This window comes from Pseudophryne corroboree, chromosome 3 (genome assembly GCF_028390025.1).
Source record: "Pseudophryne corroboree isolate aPseCor3 chromosome 3, aPseCor3.hap2, whole genome shotgun sequence".
NCBI lineage: Eukaryota > Metazoa > Chordata > Amphibia > Anura > Myobatrachidae > Pseudophryne > Pseudophryne corroboree.
In genome coordinates this window covers 532611895-532625233 of record NC_086446.1, presented here as the reverse complement: position 1 = coordinate 532625233, position 13339 = coordinate 532611895, and the positions used below count along the sequence as shown (strand labels likewise).

At 46.3% G+C, this 13339-nt stretch overlaps 1 long non-coding RNA gene across 1 annotated transcript in view; it reads right to left on the bottom strand.

Moving 5' to 3' along the window:
• The window catches only part of LOC135056236 (uncharacterized), a 421784-nt gene extending 421143 nt beyond the window's left edge, over nt 1-641 (bottom strand). The window contains exon 1 of the long non-coding RNA XR_010243931.1: nt 559-641. This is a non-coding gene — a long non-coding RNA (uncharacterized LOC135056236). The remainder of the gene's footprint in view (nt 1-558) is intronic.
• Nucleotides 642-13339: the final 12698 nt, after the last annotated feature.

Here is a 13339-nt window from a genome sequence, read left to right as displayed (position 1 = left end):
TCTCAGTGAGCCCAGGAAAGAATAGGACCTTTGTTTCTACGGAAACCAATCTGAAAATGATCCTGGGCAGAGAGGGCAGCACTTGGTGATTGATATCTAGAGACTTGTTGGTGTCTGTTCCTGGTTTGCTCTCTGCTGCACGTGTGGCAGTGCAGGAGCTAACATTATAACAGAAATATAAGAGATATCATAGCCAGCTTGTAATAGTCATAAGCAAAGCACTCACCAAACCCAAGTTTCTGTTTTTCCTTATACATGCCATATCTTCATATGCTATGTTTTTACAGCAACTTAAGTGAAACCGGACTAAGCGTAACACAATACAATGCCTTAACCCTTCTGCTTCCGAAGCCATGAACCATGGATATCACTAGTGAATCAAATAAAAATGAATGCAACATGACTAGATCAGAATTCAAACTATGTGCGGCTTTTGGACATCCTTCAAAAATTATACAGAAACAAAAATAGCAGCAGCGTGATTGCCAACATTTAAAACGCGGTTTATGACTGTTAATCTTCAAGAAATGTCTTGCACACTGCAAGAAACATACTCACTCTCACTATGCATCCACTTCTGAAGTATTCTTCCTCTAGACCAGGCATTCCCAACCACGGTCCTCAAGGCACACCAACAGTGCAGGTGTTAGTGATATCCAGGCTTCAGCACAGATGATTAAATCAAAATAACTGAGCTACTAATTAAGTCACCTGTGCTGAAGCCTGGACATCACTAAAACCTGCACTGCTAGTGTGCCTTGAGGACCGTGGATGCCTGCTCTAGACATTTGGCCCACCTGTAGCTCTGCAGCAGTGGCAGAAGAAATACAAGCGATAAGGGGCCTAATTCAGACCTGATCGTAGCAGCAAATTTGTTAGCAGTTGGGCAAAACCATGTGCACTGCAGGGGGGTGGGGCAGATATAACATGTGCAGAGAGAGTTAGATTTGGGTGGGTTACTTTGTTTCTGTGCAGGGTACTGGCTGCTTTATTTTTACACTGCAGTTTACATTTCAGTTTGAACACACCCCACCCAAATCTAACTCTCTCTGCACATGTTATACAGTATCTGCCCCCCCCCCCCCCCGCAGTGCACATGGTATTGCACATCTGCTAACAAATTTGCTGCTACGATCAGGTCTGAATTAGGCCAAAGGTGGAGTCAGCACCAAAATGTGTTCATACCCAACACACTCTCCTCCAGCCAACAGATGCAAACATAGGCGTGCGCAGCTAATTTTATTAGGGGGTGCCCCGCAGGAAGGGCGTGCCTATCTCCACCCAGGGGCATGTCTATCACTATTTCTCTAACGTCCTAGTGGATGCTGGGGACTCCGTAAGGACCATGGGGAATAGACGGGCTCCGCAGGAGACAGGGCACTTTAAGAAAGAATTAGGAATACTGGTGTGCACTGGCTCCTCCCTCTATGTCCCTCCTCCAGTCCTCAGTTAGAATCTGTGCCCGGACGAGCTGGGTGCACTTTAGTGAGCTCTCCTGAGCTTGCTAGATAGAAAATATTTTGTTAGGATTTTTTATTTTCAGAGAGATCTGCTGGCAACAGACTCTCTGCTACGTGGGACTGAGGGGAGAGAAGCAGACCTACTTTCTGCGGATAGGTCATGCTTCTTAGACTACTGGACACCATTAGCTCCAGAGGGATCGAACACAGGAACGCACCCTTGGTCGTCCGATCCCAGAGCCGCGCCGCCATCCCCCTCGCAGAGCTAGAAGCCAGAATCCGGCGTGAGAAGCAAGAAGACTTCAAAAGCAGCGGCAGAAGACTGCAGTCTTCATATGAGGTAGCGCACAGCACTGCAGCTGTGCGCCATTGCTCCCACATTACACCCACACACTCCGGTCACTGTAGGGCGCAGGGGGGGCGCCCTGGGCAGCAATTAGAGACCTCTTGGCAAAGTGGGCATATATACAGCTGGGCACTGTATATATGCATGAGCCCCCGCCATTATTTTACACAAAATCGCGGGACAGAAGCCCGCCGCTGAGGGGGCGGAGCTTCTTCCTCAGCACTCACCAGCGCCATTTTCTCTCCACAGCTCCGCTGAGAGGAAGCTCCCCAGGCTCTCCCCTGCAGAAGCACGATAGAAGAGGGTGAAAAAGAGAGGGGGGGCACATAAATTTGGCGTAAAAACAATATATACAGCAGCTACTGGGTTAACACTACGTTACTGTGTGATTCCTGGGTCATATAGCGCTGGGGTGTGTGCTGGCATACTCTCTCTCTGTCTCTCCAAAGGGCCTTGTGGGGGAACTGTCTTCAAATAGAGCATCCTCTGTGTGTGTGGTGTGTCGGTACGTGTGTGTCGACATGTCTGAGGTAAAAGGCTCCCCTAAGGAGGAGATGGAGCCATTATGGGTGTGAGAGGGTGTCTCCGTCGACAACGCCGACACCTGTTTGGATATGTGTAAGTGCTAAGGTGAATTTATTGCACAAAAGATTAGAATACAGACAGGAAATCTACCCATGTCTGTCCCTATGGCGCAGAGACCTTCAGAGTATCACAATGCTCACTATCCAAAATAATAGACACTGATATCGACACGGAGTTTGACTCCAGTGTCGACTACGATAATGCAAAGTTACAGCCAAAATGGCAGAAAAGTATTCAATATATGATTATTGTAATAAAAGATGATTTGCATATCACTGATGACTCATCTGTCCCTGCAACAAGGGTACACATTTTAAGGGGAAGAAAGCTGAGGTAAATTTCCCTCCTCTCATGAGGAAAAAGAGCGGGAATCTCCAGACAAGAGACTGCAGCTTCCCACAAAGAATTCTCAGGCAGTATCCTTTCCCCACTAGGGCCAGGATGTGATGGGAATCTTCCCCTAGGGTGTCACATTTGCCCAAAAGGTAGCCCTAGCTATTCTCAGGGATCCTGCAGATAGCGTGCACATTTGGGTACACTACTCAGACCGGCGATTGTGTCAGCATGGGTTTATAGCGCTGTGGCGGCGTGGACAGGTACCTTATCAGCAGAAATTGAGACCCTAGTATGTATATATATATGCTCTTTTTCCTATATGTCTATTGGTTGAAGGTGCCCCTGTTATTAGGGGGATCTTCGGTCGAGTGATATGGTCCGGCTAGGTGACTTTTCGTCTCCTGGGCTGGACTGTAAGGTCCTGCCCCTGTTCCTATCCTCAACATTATATGTAAATTGATGAGTGCGAGTATATTACATTTATGTATTGTCATACTATTCTGGTACAATGTCTCAATTACACTATTGTATACATTATCTTAGTGTCACACCTCCCTGAATATGTACTGGTTTGTAACACACTACTGTTTTGGGGTTGTTCTGTCCCATATGGATTTCTGTGTTTTGATAATATGATCACCAGACATAACTCTGGGGGTGTGGAGTGTAATCCTTTATATTTTTATATGTATTATTATTACTTTTTGTTTAAAAAATATATCTGTGTGATGTATGGTCAGACAATCATGTGTTTGAACTGTATTATTATATTATCTACTATGTATGTAACAATTATCCTGATGTTGGAAATATGGACAGTTGGGATGGACCAATGTGGATGTTGCACCACCATAAGCCCTCAGGTTCCATTGTTGCATGATGTCATGAATGCCCCATTAGAAGAACATACATATATATCTGTGTGTGTCATTTGTTCACTATTTATTTATTTATCTATCTTATTCTATGTTATTTGTTAGCCCAGTGGATATAGTGCTCAGGACCTCTTCATCTTGGTTGGTACCTGTGGATTTACATTGATGGTGCAGTGAGAGGGTGAGGCGAGTATTCACTTGTAGGTAGCGGTGCGTCTCACCACTACCCGGTGGAACGCATGCTTCCGGTATATGGAACGCATGACGCGGCGCGGACAATGTTAATAGATGCGCTTCCGGTCCGTGAGACGCAGAGAACGTCCCGGACCGCTGTGTGTAGCGGCTGCGACCTGAACAGTATTAGGTATTAGGCCCGCTAGTATCATCACCCGCAGGTGGGGAGTTTATGTATTTGTGTGGATAGTTAAGTGGTTTTGGATTGTGCGGTGACTTTGTGATGAAGTTGTGGAGCGGAAGTTTTGTTTGTGTTAACTTCCGGTCGTCTGGGGTTATATTCTCCGGCGTTTAGACAGTGTGTGTAGAGCCAGGTGCCTTTTTGACTGTGTTAACACGGTTTTGTAAGTATGTACCACGTAGTGGATTATTAACTCTGTCTTTAAAGTTATACTTCAGGCGACTGATACCTAGACTGCATACTGTTTGTATTTCAGTGATCGTTTTTGATGCGCTGTGGAATTTATTAAGTGGCTAACCTGGATGCATTCATACTGGAATGATTGCTGGTATACAGTGAGTAGTTAGTGTTCACTACACTCACATATTATATCAATGTATGTCTATAGTCTCCAGTTTCTCCTTCCATTTTTCTCTATAGGGAGACTATCACGTGAACTACATTATAAGAAGCTTACATGCATTTACCTGTGAAGGCATAGTTGCTGGAGTATGTATTTGTGTATGTTTACGTGTCTTTTGAGTTAATTAGCACTGGGTCTGTTTATTTGTATTTTTGTCTATTTATTGATATATTGTTCATATTGGTTTTCTAGGCACTTGAGCTGTACACCAGCTGAGTGGATAGATGTTGTCAGGACATCTCCCTAAAGTGATTTGTCTATGTAAGCCTTCTTTTTGTTAATTGGATTCACGTTGGTGGTCACTGTAGCATGATGTTATCCACTGGGCTTAAGGTTTTTCAGATGAGTGCACTGTGAAGTGCGCCGTGTGTAATTTAGTATATGGTTAATGCGCAATAATGGGGCCTGGGAGGCATTAAGTGTGGTCTTATGTTCTTTCTCTTTTCTAGATCTATACTGATGTTATTATGTGTACATCTTTAAAAGTTATTTGAACCTTCACCGAACCTGCCTATCTTGAAAAAGACCCAGTTATGGGGTCGAAACGTCGATTAAGGGCGAGTTGGTGCAACTGATTATCCAACTATTAAACCATGAATGTTTTATGCAATTCAATTGTTTGTATGTGTTATTTAACTGTGAGTGCCCCTTCCACCTGTGTGGAACCTTCGTTTTGTATTTGTGGCTGACTTTGTCAGTTTCACTGGGTGCACCCAAAACATGTGTTTATGTATTTTTCGATGTGAGTGCGGATCTCCAATGATATATATATATATATATGTATATATAGAGATATATATATATATTAAAGATGCTGTCTTAAGAGATATATATCATAAAACATGCCCAAAGAGACATGAGTATACTGGGTCCTAGAGGCAAAGCTATGTCGATTTCTGCTTGACGTATCCTGTAGAATATGCAATGGACAGATGATGCCAACTTAAGTGGCATATGGAAGGCTGAGGATTGTGTGGAGAAGGGTTCTCGGACCTGGTGGTCTCCACAGCTATAGCTGGTAATTCTGATATTTTGCCTTATATTCCTGCACAGCCTAGGAAAGCACGTCATTATCAAATGCAGCCGTTCGAACAAAGAAACAAGAAAGTCCGAGGTGCGTCCTTTCTTGCCAGAGGCGGGGGCAGAGGAAACCAGCTGCACAACACAGCTAGTTCTCAGGAACAGAAGTCCTCCCCGGCCTCTACGAAAATCCACCGCATGTCGCTGGGGCTCCACAGGCGGAGCTAGGCCCGGTAGGGGCACGCTTTCGTAGGTTCAGCCACAAGTGGGTTCACTCCCTGTTAGATTCCTGGGCAATAGATATTGTGTCTCAGGGATACAAGCTGGACTTTGAGAGGATGCCTCCTCACTGACGGCCCTGTCGGCTCCCCCCCCCCCTCCCCCGAGAGGGAAACAGGGTTAACTGCAATTCACAAATTGTATCTTCAACAGGTGGTGGTCAAGGTTCCCCTCCTTCATCAAGGAGGGGGTTATTATTCGACCATGTTGTAGTCCCGAAACCAGATGGTTCGGTCAGACCCATATTAAATTTAAAATCCCTGAACATATACTTGGGAAGTTCAAGTTCAAGATGGAATCGCTCAGAGCGGTCATCGCAAGGGAGGGGGATTTTATGGTGTCTCTGGACATAAAGGATGCTTACCTTCATGTCCCCATTTATCCACCTCATCAGGAGTACCTCAGATTTGTGGTACAGGATTGTCATTACCAATTCCAGACGTTGCCGTTTGGTCTGTCCACGGCACCGAGAATATTTACCAAGGTAATGGCAGTAATGATGGTGCTCCTGCGAAAGCAAGGAGTCACAATTATCCCATACTTGGACGATCTCCTCATAAAGGCGAGGTCCAGAGAGCAGTTGCTGATCAGTGTAGCACGCTCTCGGGAAGTGTTACAACAACACGGCTGGTTTCTGAATATTCCAAAGTCGCAGCTGATTCCTACGACGTGTCTGCCCTTCCTGGGCATGATTCTGGACACAGACCAGAAGAAGGTTTACTCCCGACGGGGAAGGCTCAGGAACTCATGACACTGGTCAGAGACCTCTTAAAATCAAAACAGGTGTCGGTGCATCACTGCACGAGAGTCCTGGGAAAGATGGTGGCGTCATGCGAGGCCATTCCCTTCGGCAGGTTCCATGCAAGGACCTTTTCAATGGGATCTGTTGGACAAGTGGTCCGGAGCGCATCTACAGATACATCGGCTGATCACCATATCCCCCAGGGCCAGGGTATCTCTTCTGTGGTGGCTGCAGAGTACTCACCTTCTCGAGGGCCGCAGGTTCGGCATTCAGGACTGGGTCCTGGTGACCACGGATGCAAGCCTCCGAGGGTGGGGGGCAGTCACTCAGGGAAGAAGTTTCCAAGGGCTGTGGTCAAGTCAGGACACTTGCCTTCACATCAATATCCTGGAGCTAAGGGCCATATACAACGCCCTAAGTCAAGCGGAGACCCTGCTTCGCAACCAATCAGTGCTGATTCAATCAGACAACATCACCGCAGTGGCTCATGTAATCCGCTAAGGCGGCACAAGGAGCAGGGTGGCGATGGCGGAAGCCACCAGAATTCTTCGATGGGCGGAGAATCACGTACGAGCACTGTCAGCAGTGTTCATTCCGGGAGTGGACAACTGGGAAGCAGACTTCCTCAGCAGGCACGACCTCCACCCGGGAGAGCGGGGACTTCATCAAGAAGTCTTCGCGCAGATTGTAGGTCGGTGGGAACTGCCACAGGTGGACATGATGGCACCCCGCCTCAACAAAAGGTTACAGAGGTATTGCGCCAGGTCAAGAGACCCTCAGGCGATAGCTGTAGACGCACTGGTGACACCGTGGATGTTCCAGTCGGTTTATGGGTTTCCTCCTCTTCCTCTCATACCCAAGGTGCTGAGAATCATAAGAAAAAGAGGAGTGAGAACAATACTCATTGTTCCGGATTGGCCAAGAAGGACTTGGTATCCAAAGCTGCAAGAAATGCTCAAAGAGGAGTCAGAGGACCCATGGCCTCTGCCTCTAAGGCAGGATCTGCTGCCGCAGGGACCTTGTCTGTTCCAAGACTTACCGCGGCTGCGTTTGACGGCAGGGCGGTTGAACGCCGGATCCCAGTAGAAAAAGGGATTCCGGATGAGGTTATTCCTACGCTAATAAAGGCTAGGAAGGACGTGATGGCTAAACATTATCACCGTATACGGCGAAAATATGTTGCTTGGTGTGAGGCCAGGAATGCCCGGGATCCGAGTGAAGCGAGCCATGCGATGGGACGCGGTGCACTAATTGGGGTTCCCGTTCACTCTACGAAGAAAACGACACCAAAATAACATTAAATACTCATGTCGACCTTTTGACCTGTCGACTTAGAACATGTCGACCTAAAGACCCTGTCGACCTAGTTACTGTCGACCAATAGTGGTCGACCTAGACATTGTCGACCTAGTTACTGTCGACTTTCAATACCACACCCGGAATGCCCCTACAGAGGAATTCCAGCTGGGCCGTTTCCTTCACTTCCTACAGTCGGGAGTGACTTTGGGCCGAAAATTGGGGTCCATTAAGGTCCAGATTTCGGCCCTATCCATTTTCTTTCAAAAAGAACTGGCTTCTCTTCCTGAAGTTCAGACGTCTGTAAAGGGAGTGCTGCATATTCAGCCCCCCGTTTGTGCCCCCAGTGGTACCTTGGGATCTTTACGTGGTGTTGAGTTTCCTGAAATCACACTGGTTTGAGCCACTTAAAACCGTGGAGTTAAAATATCTCACGTGGAAGGTGGTCATGCTATTAGCCTTGGCTTCGGCTAGGCGTGTGTCAGAATTGGCGGCTTGGTCACATAAAAGCCCCTATTTGGTTTTCCATATGGACAGGGAAGAATTGCGGACTCGTCCGCAATTTCTGCCAAATGTGGGGTCATCTTTTCATATGAACCAACCTATTGTGATGCCTGTGGCTACTCGTGACTTGGAGGATTCCGAGTTACTGGATGTAGTCAGGGCTTTGAAGGTTTATGTAGCCAGAACGGCTAGAGTCAGGAAAACTGAGTCGCTGTTTATCCTGTAGGCGTCCAACAAGCTGGGTGCTCCTGCTTCAAAGCAAACTATTGCTCGCTGGATCTGTAACACGATCCAGCAGGCTCATTCTGTGGCTGGATTGCAGCTTCCAAAATCAGTAAAAGCCCACTCCACAAGGAAGGTGGGCTCTTCTTGGGCGGCTGCCCGAGGGGTCTCGGCATTACAGCTTTGCCGAGCGGCTACTTGGTCAGGTTCAAACACCTTTGCAAAGTTCTACAAGTTTGATACCCTGGCTGAGGAGGACCTTGTGTTTGCTCATTCGGTGTTGCAGAGTCATCCGCACTCTCCCGCCCGTTTGGGAGCTTTGGTATAATCCCCATGGTCCTTACGGAGTCCCCAGCATCCACTAGGACGTTAGAGAAAATAAGATTTTACTTACCGGTAAATCTATTTCTCGTAGTCCGTAGTGGATGCTGGGCGCCCGTCCCAAGTGCGGACTTCTTCTGCAATGCTTGTATATAGTTATTGCTTAAATAAGGGTTATGTTATGGTTGCATCAGGTTTGTCTGATACTCTGTTGTTGTTCATACTGTTAACTGGGTAAGTTTATCACGAGTTATACGGTGTGATTGGTGTGGCTGGTATGAGTCTTACCCTGGATTCCAAAATCCTTTTCTTGTACTGTCAGCTCTTCCGGGCACAGTTTCCTTAACTGAGGTCTGGAGGAGGGACATAGAGGGAGGAGCCAGTGCACACCAGTATTCCTAATTCTTTCTTAAAGTGCCCTGTCTCCTGCGGAGCCCGTCTATTCCCCATGGTCCTTACGGAGTCCCCAGCATCCACTACGGACTACGAGAAATAGATTTACCGGTAAGTAAAATCTTATTTTTACATTCTCTTAGTAAAATCACATGGCTTAATCTAATTTCTCCCTTGTTCTTAATAATAAAGTAGATCCAAAACACCCCAGAGATATAAAATGAAACATAGTGGTGCAACAACCACCTGCCGGTACTAACTGTCCGCTACGGCATAACCCTGAGTCCTAGCTGCTGCTGCATCCTATCACTGCTTACACTTCCCCAACCAATAGTATACCTTACCCAGTGGTGGAATTAGAGAGTGGTGTGTCTAGGTGCATATGCATTCCCCCCTCCAACACCCACACACACCTCATCCCTTGCACCCCCAGTACCTACACCCTTATTTTGAGCTGGCCACTCTGAAAGGTACGGGAGATTTAGGGGGCCGAACATTTGAGTTTTAGTATAAGACAAGTAAAGTTTAAAATTTACACGTGCCATCATAGCCACTTTCTATGCCATCAGTCCCCTCCTTCGCAGAATACCAGCATTTGTCACACATGTCCCCATGCTCACCAGCTACTGAAAGTAGTGCCCCTTATTCACATTACGCCACACGGTATGAGCCGAAATTCACATTATGCAACATGGTACGAGCCGAAATTCACATTATGCTATACAGTATGAACTCGCACACAGATTCACCAACACCCGGCCACTGCTGCTCAGTCCACTTCTCGGCAGGTGCCGGCCAGCTGAGGACGCTGAAAATGAAGACCGCAGAGCCATGTCGGGTCCTGACTGTGCCTGCCGGCTACAGTCCACTACTGAGATCAATCATAGCAGCATGGGGAGGGCTGACAGCAGCGGCCTCATCTATGCAGCTGTAATAAAATAAAAAATATAAATAAAAATCAACTGAACGAACTGGGGGCACGTGCCTGAATCTGCCACCATCTTCAGCACACACAGCATAGATTATATTATGCACAGACACCCCCTCCCCATAGCACACCCATACTATATTACATTATACACAGCCCTCCCTTCCCATAGCACACCCATACTATATTACCTTATTCACAGCACAGCCCTCCCCCATAGCACATCCATAGTATATTATGATATATCCAGCCCCCTCCCCCAAAGCACACCCAAACCCATAGTATTTTACATTGTACACAAGCTCCCCTCCCCCATAGCACACCCATGCTACATTATACACAACCCCCTCCCCCATAGCACACCCATACTGTACTACATTATACACAGCCCCCCTCCGCACATCCATAGGATATTATAATATACACATCCCTCCCACTCCCATAATATATTACATTGTACAGAAGCCCCCCTCCCCATAGCACACTCATGATATATTATACAAACCCCTGAACATTAGGGGGTGCCTGTGCGCGCCAGGCACCCCCCTGCGCACGCCTATGGATGCAAATGTTATTCCACCACGTTATACTGTAGAACAAGTGTTTCACCCATCTTTTAGATTGTAAGATTGTTTGGACAGAGCCATCATTACATCAGTTTCATGTTATCATGGGTAGTTTGTATCAATGTATAGCACTTCATAATATGTAGCACTTTATAAATAAAGGCGATAAAAAGTTTTGTGCAGTTTCTGAGTAGCTCTGGTCTTACTCAGCCGCTGCGATCACTTCAGCCTGACCGGTCCCGGAATTGACGTCAGACACTCGCCCTGCAAACGCTTGGACATGCCTGCGTTTTTCCAACCACTCCCTGAAAATGGTCAGTTGACACCCAGAAACGTCTTCTTCCTGTCAATCTTCTTGCGATAGGCTGTGCGAATGGATTCTTCGTTAAATCCATCACCCAGCACCGTTCCGCTTTGTACCCGTACGATGCGCCTGCGAATTGCGGTGCATACACATGCGCAGTTTTGCCGAGTTTTGACCTGATCGCAGCGCTGCAGAAAATAGCTAGCGTGCGATCAGGTCGGAATGACCCCCTATGCCGGAGCCCTACATATTGTGCACTACCCAGCACAGTTGATGATGCAAGTAGCCACGGCCTGACCTGTACATGCTGATAAAGTGTCCAGTGCACATGTTGCTGGATGGGGGCTGCCGCAGATCTGCATTCTACATGCACAGTGCATACAGCACAGAGGGGTTTCCGAGTCCCCACAGCAGCATCACGTGACACATCAAGTCCTAGTCGCTGACTATAGGACTCAGGAGTTGCACATTTTCAGCACAATCATACAAAGGTGGTAGAACACAGCATTAATCACTAATCTCTGACCGATGTAACAATCACATATTTATTCACAAAAGTGCATACATTAAAACATCATATCACACTGTATATTAAAATAAAAAATAAGAATAAATGGAGTAAGTCCCGAGCTGGATTTATATAGCACTGTGACTATATAGGATAATAAGCTGTAATTGTATATGATACATATATAGGGATTACCGTCTGTTTGATAACAATGGGGTCATGTGAGCCAGCCGCCGCAGCTCCTTCCATGAGGCAAGGAAATCTCAGTCAGAAGATGGAGAGCTTGGCCATGGCACTCCATAAAACAGAGGTGACACACCTCTGTTTTGGGAAATGGAGGCCATCGCTACCCCCTCTCTGCCCCAAATGACTGCTGTACAGACTGTCAATCAACTGACATCTGCTTTCCAAGACACACATGCCCAGTACAGATCCTGCACATAAGTAAAGCACCAAACATCAGTAATTTAGGGCATGGGAAGGAAGACCGTCAGGACCTGAATCAGGCTCTATCTGCCTAGGGAGGCTTAATTTATTTAGAGATCCCATCATATAGGTAAGAAAAGACTCAAGCACAGATTATACATACAGTAGGAGATGAAAAAAAGAAGAAGAAGAAGAAGAAGAAGAAGAAGAAGAAGAAGAAGAAGAAGAAAAAACATGGGTCACCCGAGTGACATAGGGTTGGCAGAAAAGTAATAAAGAGTGACAATGGTAGCAGGACATTTTTTTCTCTTTTTTAAATGACCTAACATCGTAGTCTCAGCCGGTGGCAGAGTGCACCTAAAATGTATTCCACACTATCATAGCTCCGGAAGCTTCTGGGGGGCCTAAGTGGCCCCCAGCAAATAGGTATACATTTTTCTATATACAGCAGTAAGTGTGTGGGTGCTTATGCTATTTATTCCAGTTATATTGAGGTTTTACCTAGAGGTGTGCGGCGGGCACTTTTCGTGTTTTGTGTTTTGGTTTTGGTTCTGGCTCCATGCTTGTGTTTTGGATCTGGATTGGTTTTGCCAAAACCACCCTTTCGTGTTTTGGTTTTGGATCTGGATGATTTTTTTTTAAAAACCCCATAAAAACAGCTAAAATCACAGAATTTGGGGGTAATTTTGATCCTACGGTATTATTAACCTCAATAACATTCATTTCCACTCATTTCCAGTCTATTCTGAACAACTCACAATATTGTTTTTAGGCCTAAAAGTTGCACCGAGGTCGCTGGATGGCTAAGCTAAGCGACACAAGTGGGCGGCACAAACACCTGGCCCATCTAGGAGTGGCACTGCAGTGGCAGACAGGATGGCAGATTTAAAGACTAGGCCCCAAATAGCACATGAAGCAAAGAAGAAAAAGAGGTGCAATGAGGTAGCTGGATGACTAAGTTAAGCGACACAAGTGTGTGGCACAAACACCTGGCCCATCTAGGAGTGGCACTGCAATGGCAGACAGGATGGCACTTAAAAAAAACTAGTCCCCAAACAGCACATCATGCAAAGAAGAAAAAGAGGTGCAATGAGGTACTGCAGATACACGTTCCGACTATCTGTATGTGACACCTGCACAGTATCACTTCTCTCATTCTGTATGATCAGTGTAATTATACTGCAGATACACATTCCTACTATCTATATGTGACAGCTGCACAGTATCACTTCTCTCATTCTGTATGATCAGTGTAATTATACTGCAGATACATGTTCCTACTATCTGTATGTGACATCTGCACATTATCACTTTTCTCATTCTGTATGATCAGTGTAATTATACTGCAGATACACATTCCTACTATCTATATGTGACAGCTGCACTGTATCACTTCTCTCATTCTGTATG